This window comes from Rhipicephalus microplus, chromosome X (genome assembly GCF_043290135.1).
Source record: "Rhipicephalus microplus isolate Deutch F79 chromosome X, USDA_Rmic, whole genome shotgun sequence".
NCBI classification, from domain to species: domain Eukaryota; kingdom Metazoa; phylum Arthropoda; class Arachnida; order Ixodida; family Ixodidae; genus Rhipicephalus; species Rhipicephalus microplus.
The window spans coordinates 366853153-366860808 of NC_134710.1; positions in this window are offsets into that span (position 1 = coordinate 366853153).

The window sequence follows — 7656 nt, forward strand, 5'->3', positions numbered from 1 at the left end:
CTGCAGCTGCAGTTATCTTGCGCTGCACGGACTCGGCAGTACCTTATGAGCACGTACAGGTAATTCGTGAACTGGCATTGCACGACAGCTGCACTTTTTCGAAACGAATACCGCGGTGCCGCTGCCACCCTGTTGAACTCGTGAAACGAATGCCAAAGCCAAAGTGAAGCGCCTTTGTGAACCGGTCCACGAAGTGCAGGTGAATGAATGTACCTTTATATATCAGGAGGGTGCACTCGAACGCGACGTAGCAGGGGACCGGCGTTCCCCATCTCGTGAAAGGTGTTCCGTGAGTCAACTTGCCTCTCGAAATTCACACCGATGCACTTTCCTAGCACAATATATGAATGCGGTGCGCCTGTTTTCGTATTCATGCGAACGTTGCGCGTAACATGCCAGCTTACGGCTGTCAACGCAGGGGTACTTCCTTTCCGTGGAGGACGAACATGCACCACGCTCCTTATACCATCTTGAGGACGGAGTGCTGGCCTCTTGTTCAGTGAATAAATGTCAGTCAGTCAACCCTAATGGCACTGGTTGGTGAGTTACTGGCAGTCGTATCGAACTGGCAGGCCATACTCTCGTTTATGTGAATGTGACAGTAGCGCATTTGCTCTGCAAGCACTTTTCGGAAAGGCAATGCGACGCCGCTTACACGACCCCTCATCTTCTCGCGGCAGCGGTCATCTAGCCAACAAGACTGATTGATGCTGGGCGAGTAGGTTGATGTCAAAAGGGTACATGAGCTTAGCCACGTGTCGAGCATTGGAGACCGAAATTGGCACCCTCCTCTCCTTCATGAGTAGAAGTAGACGTATTAGCGTAAACAAAAAAAAACAAGACTAGAAAAAGAAGGAGAAAGCATAAAGGTGTCAGCAACTGGCCTTTCCGCTTCCACAAACTTCCTCGAGCGTGTTTTTTTTTTCTTTTTGTACTTGCGCTAATATAATTTTTCACAGAGAAAGAGGCACGCTTGGAATTCACACATGGAGCCACCATTCCCCTCCTCGCGATTTACGGCCTAGGACTCGACCGCCACTCACAAAAACATTCTAGTCTGAGGCATCAGTGCAATGAGTCTTTCCAGCGAATTTCCATTGTTTGCATGAATGCGATGCGAATTCATGTTCGGGTTTTTATGCACAACGACACGGCTATATCTGTTATAAATTTATCTTTTTCAAAAATGCTTCCCTTCTCGTCCAGTCTACAGGAAAAGTTACTAAATTTAGCTGTTTTCAAAAGATAACCAACAAAAGAGAGAAGTGCTACACAAATTTGCTATGTTGAGGAAATAGATAAATATGTCGTGAATGCGCTGTGCAAAAAAAAAAACAGCGCTGCAACTGTAGCAGCTTTTTCAGAAAATGGTCACAACTGCCTAAACCACGTGAAAAGCACTTATTCTTGCCTTGCCATCTCCGAATTGTAAACTTGATTTTAATAATATAAGTCAACTATTTAAGACAAGGAAAACAGCTGCTGCGCACTTGGAAAAGGGGCAAAAATGGTGTGTTCATGCCGCTGGAGTGGGACTGCCGCCTCAAGCTTCTAAAACCCAATTAACAAAACAACATGAAAGTTAAACACTAATACAAGTATTTTAATGCACATCTGAAGCTGTTATATTGAAACACATTTTCCAGTGGTGGGAACACAACTTCCAACACGCAAAGCAGTAAGACAACGTTGTTTTCATTTTCATAAGCTTTTTTTCTGCAACACTTGTTTTTTCCCTTACAAAGAAAAAATAAACGTCAGTAAGGCCATTTGGAATAACTCCAGAGTAGCCTTTTGCAAATCAAGCAATATTTCAATCCTGTTATGACCAGCAGAGCATGGACACAGCCTCTAAGGAACGCTCACCGACATCGCTGGGACCCGCCGTCCGCACCCTGTGAAAGACGCCCGAATAGAAGCGCGTGCACGGACAGCTATAACAAGAACGCACCGAGAGTGCGCCAGGCGCTCTCACTCTGGCCTTCGCTAAGGCCTCTCGACTGCGATGTAAAGGCGTGCCTGCACGCCTAGTTTCATCACACTTGTAAACATATAAATAAACCTTGTGTTTTTGTCAACAAGAAGCCTCACAAAAGTTCTTCTTGCCCCGGCGCCTGGGTGTCCGCCTGTAGCCCCGCTCCTTGGTCACATAAATCCTTTCATACCACATTGCTATGCAGTATAGCATAAGTGAATTCTGACCCTGTGTATTAGTTCATTCAAGTGCTTTTTGCCTACGCATCTTATCCTTGGACACGAAAAATTAAAACTCAAGCAAACACCTGATTTTACAAATCAAACTAGACAGCACAAGTACACTTGTTTCATACTAAACAGAAGTTTAGACAGTTCCACAGATACAGAATGCAATCATCTGCCCCAAAGCAAGAGTTCTGACATGGTTTATTAAGCTCTCATGCCCAAGAGACAGACACTCACAGCAGAAGGTGCAAAGACAAAGTCTAGCTGTTTGAAATTATTTGGCTTTATTTATTATTATATGAAAACATACATAAATATCTCAGCGTAATTTACAAGTTGTACACTTCATTTTAAATGAAGTTTTCGATGTCAGAATATGATATTCATTATTTTGCTTCTTCAAACACTCTGCAATGTCCGAAAAATGCAGGTTTATATATTCGCTCTCATTCAGATTTCGGTGCATGTTAGAGAACCCCTGGTGGTCGAAGTGTCCGGAATCCTTCACTACGGGGTCTCTCATAATCATACGGTGGTTTTGTGACGTTAAACCCCATATATCAATCGATCATGCAAGTTCAATCCCATTAGAAAGGGCCTAGGCAGATGAGTTCACAAAACATTTAACAAGCACTGTAAACAAGGTTGGATAACATTGAGAAAAAAGTAGAACAGTTATTAAACGCGTTCCAATCGATCCTGGAAACCACCACTAAGACGTCTGTTGATCTGACGGCACTAGCAGCCAGGCTGGAAACTCTGGAACGAGGACGCAACGCACAAACATCGGCAGACCTTCAGGGAACAGTCACCAACGTTCACCAACAACCACAGGCACCATATCTCCTGCAGGCAACTCCCACAAAACCACCAACCCCTCTCCTCCACCCACCTATTCTCACGCCTCCCACACAAATAATGAACAGCGATGGTGAGGCATGGTAAAGGACAACTCCGCATATAGGAATGGAACTGTAGAGGATTTAGGGCTAAGAAATCTGTCATCCAGCAGTACATTCGACAAGGTAACAAGCCAGATGTTATTTTACTCCAAGAAACGAATGGCCTAGCCACACTACCAGGATAGCAGTCAGTAAGTCCCAAGCGCAAAGAAAGAAATAAAGCTCTCACTATACTAGTACGGAGAACAATTATGGTCAGAACCCATAATCTAGAATGTGGATATAACCATATAGTGACAGAACTTCTATCTAGGAAAACAAAAGGGAGCAGCACATTTATTCTTAACGTATATAGCAGTCCGTCAAATCACAGACAGCAATTTCACTCTCTATTTAGGGAGGCCGTGATTTTAGCTGGCAGAGCCCCGTTCATCATAGCAGGGGACTTCAACGCCCCATACGAGGCATGGAGATATGGTTTCACCACCCTCAAAGGGAAACGGTTATGGCAAAGCATACAAGAACAGCTTACTGTGAAAACAGACCCACATGCACACACACGCATAGGTAAAAACACCCAGCGAGACACAACACCGGGTCTTACAATAACCAAGAATGCCCCGGCGGCTACATGGCCCAACACATTTGATGATTTAGGCAGTGACCATCGCATACTCGAAACACACGTACCATTCAACGATAGCGACAGGATTACAACCACGTGTAACACAAGAAGTCTAGTTGACTGGGATTAATTTCGCGAGATCAGAAAAACGATTACTGAACATCCTGATCATATCTATATAGCAATGGTGAGAGGGCATAATAGACACCTACAGGAAAGCCGCACAGGAAGTTGAAACAGATATCCCAGTTGAGCGCATTGATAGCAGATTAATACACCTGTGGAGAACTAAAGAAGCGTTACAACACAAATGGCGGAGGCAAAGACACAATAGAACAATCCGAAAAAAGATAGTACAGCTCGACAAAGACTTTGAAAGTCAATGGAAGTAGCTGTGTGAGCAACAATGGGTGGAGATTTGTAAGGACCAAGGAGGATGGATGGATAGGTGGATGAAAAACTTTTATTGGGGTACGTCCTGAAGGATTCCTCCTCCGTTTTATAGGGGTAGAATAAAAAAATTGCGGAGTGGAAATGACTTCCCACGAGTGAAGCCATTCCACTGGCAAGATGGCAGCTGTAGTGGCCATCTTACTAGGAGCATGATAAATTATCACCGTTCAGCGAATAAAAACGAAGCGTTTCACTCGCACGCCCAACAAGTTTATTGTGGGAACTTTTTCTGGTCACATAGTGCTCCAAGTGCGTCTTACAGTTACTAGTTTTCCTTAGTGAGCCTCTCATTGGAGGCAAAGTTCTTTGAAGATTCAGTCATCTATACTCGTTTCTGTATGTTATTTTGTCGGGAACAACTATCTTTTAACATAGAACTAACGTTGCATTTACATGACATATCAAAGCCACTTGATCTTCAAGTGGGCACCATCAGAAAAGAGCATGTTTCCGCCATCTTGACAGTGGCAAAAGATGGCTTCACTTCTGCAGGCAAGGCATTGCTGGGGCTTCCACTCCAGCAATTTTTCTTTAATCCTTCTTGGTAAGGATACGGGCACCCATATTGGAACATCAAAAACATGGAAGTTGCTAAGGTTTCTTTTCGATCCACCGTTACCAAAGCTGAACAGAGACACCCTATTCGTCGTCTCACATGCAAATATGAAGGAAATGAGGAACAGCTATAGACAGATCTACAAAACATCTACATGCCCAAATTGCCGCCACTACAACATAAAAACTATACAGGTGAAGCAAACCCCAACGTGGACAACAACTTTGAGGCAGTGGAGATTCGAACGGTGCTCCACAAATTAAATGTAAAATCAGCACCGGGACCCGATGGAGTCACCAACCAAGCATTACGTAGCCTGGACAATTAATCCATAGAATTTTTAACTGGATATATAAACAAATGTTGGAAAGAAGGGGCAATACCTGATGCCTGGAAAGAGGCTAGAACAATCCTTATACCAAAACCTGGAAAGCCAATCAACAAAGTAAATCTCCGACCCATCTCATTAACATCATGCGTAGCAAAATAGAACATACATTTCTAAATAGAGCCAAACTCTCACTTGAGGATGGTGAATACTACCAACACACGATGATAGGCTCCTGTCGTCACCTAGCCACCCAGGACGCCATGCTGCAGATTAATACTAAATCATAGACTACCCCACATAATCCACATGCGCCATACTCGGTCTGGATCTCAGGAAAGCATTTGACAATGCAGCTCATGAAACGATTTCCAGCCGCATATCGAGCTTAAACATGTGAGCGAGTCTACAATTACGTCAGAAACTTCTTAACCAACAGGAAAACAAAGCTCAGCTTAGAAGGCCTTACGTCTGATCTCTGAGAATTGGGCTGCAGAGGCACTCCACAGGGCTCCGTAATATCGCCAATGCTCTTTATTCTAATCATAATTGGACTACCGAAAGAGTTAAATAAAATCCCGGGAATATATCACTATCTACGCGGATGACATCGCAATATTGGTCAGTGATGGCAGCGACGATTAAATAGAACACATACTCCAAGAAGCAATAGGAACAGTTCAGCAATACCTGGAAGGCACAGGGCTCGCATTCTCCCTGGAGAAATCAGAACTTCTTCTCTACAGGCCAGCAATCAGGGGCAGACCACCCAAGTCAGAGGAAAACAAGCGGCAATATGAGGAAATTAGGATTCATACACAGGAGAGCACAGCTACATCAACAGTTCCAAAAATACGGGTACTGGGATTAGTCATCGAGGCTAACAGCACCAACGGCGAGACTATACGCAGACTAAATGCCAAAGTGACTAATGCGATGAGACTGATTCGCAGGGTCAGGAATAAACACCGAGGTATGAAAGAAGCCCACGTAATTCGTCTAATCCAGGCCTCTGTCATAAGTCGATCACATAACGTATGTAGCAGCATACCACAACTGGCAAAAAGCTGAAACTTACAAAAAAACTCCCAAGCATTTCCCCGAGGGTGAACATGGTTAAGTGCGAATGCACGGGGTGATGCTATGAGGGGTATTTATTAATTCGCACTATTATATTTATTAATCACACTATGGTGCCTTTATGGTGTAATGGTTCCTGGGAATCGCAATTTGATCACACGGGGGAGTTTACGTTAACTCACTGGCGAATGCCAACGGATTTTATCTTTACTCCCCCTCATAGCATCACCCCGTGCATTCGCACTTAACCATGTTCACCCTCGGGGAAATGCTTGGGAGTTTTATTACTGATGATGATGATTAAAGTGTAATTAATGAATTTAAGTGTTGTTTGTCATGAAGCATTTGTACACAGATACAATATATACGAAGTATTACTTATTTACACTTCACGACGCGTCCGGACGAGCAAAGTCCAGGGCTCGCACCCTCTCCCGCGCGGCACGTTCACTGGCTGGAACGGCTTCGGGAACGTCCACTCGCCGTTGACGATTGCGAGCGGCGTCTTGACGCTGGCCTTCATCGCCCTTCTCCGCCTGACGCTTGCGTTGTCGTTCCGCTTCTTGGGCCGCGTTCGCGGCTCGATGCTGACGCCTCATCTCGGCCTCGCGAGCGCGCAGTTCACCATCCGCTGCACGCTTCGCCCGCTTGTCCTCGGCCTCGCGAGCGCGAAGTTCGGCATCCCCTGCACGCTTCGCCCGCTTGTCCTCGGCCTCGCGAGCGCGCAGTTCGGCATCCGCTGCACGCTTTGCCCGCTTGCACTCGGCCTCGCGAGCACGCAGTTCGGCATCCGCTGCACGCTTCGCCCGCTTACGTTCGGTCTCACGAGCCCTTCGCAGCGCCGCCTTGTCTTCCAACGTCGGCGAAACCACCGCGGTACCGTCACCTCCAACGACGGGTGCACTGCTGGCATTCGGTTCTACTGCATTCGTTGTTGATGGTAGCGTTGCCTCCGGGACATCCATCGCACGACCCGCTCTCGACGGGAGACTGAGAGAGAAGGCGGGCGTGCGAGAGAGGGAAGTGCGCGCGCAGCTGCAGCGAGCGAGGAGAGCGGAGGAGCGAGCGAAGGGGGAGGGGGTATAAGGCACGTTACTGACACCGATATCAGCGTCGCGTCCGTGGCTTATTCGGTAGAGCGTCGCGCTGCGGCCCGCCAAGTCCTCTTTCTTTTAAAGATAGAGAGAAGACTGCAGACGCCGCCGACGGCGGTGGATGGTTCGGGGTCGCTTATAAAGCGTATTCACACTTAATAAATGCACTCATCCGGAAGGTGTCCAAACAAGCGATAGGAATATCTGAGTATGCTAGCACAGACCTACTTCTTCAGCTAGGACTACACGCCTGAAGCGATTATAAAAGCTCAGCGCACATCCCAGCTTGAAAGGTTGATGATGATATGTGGGGTTTAACGTCCCAAAACCACTATATGATTATGAGAGACGCCGTAGTGGAGGGCTCCGGAAATTCAGACCACCTGGGGTTCTTTAACGTGCACCCAAATCTGAGC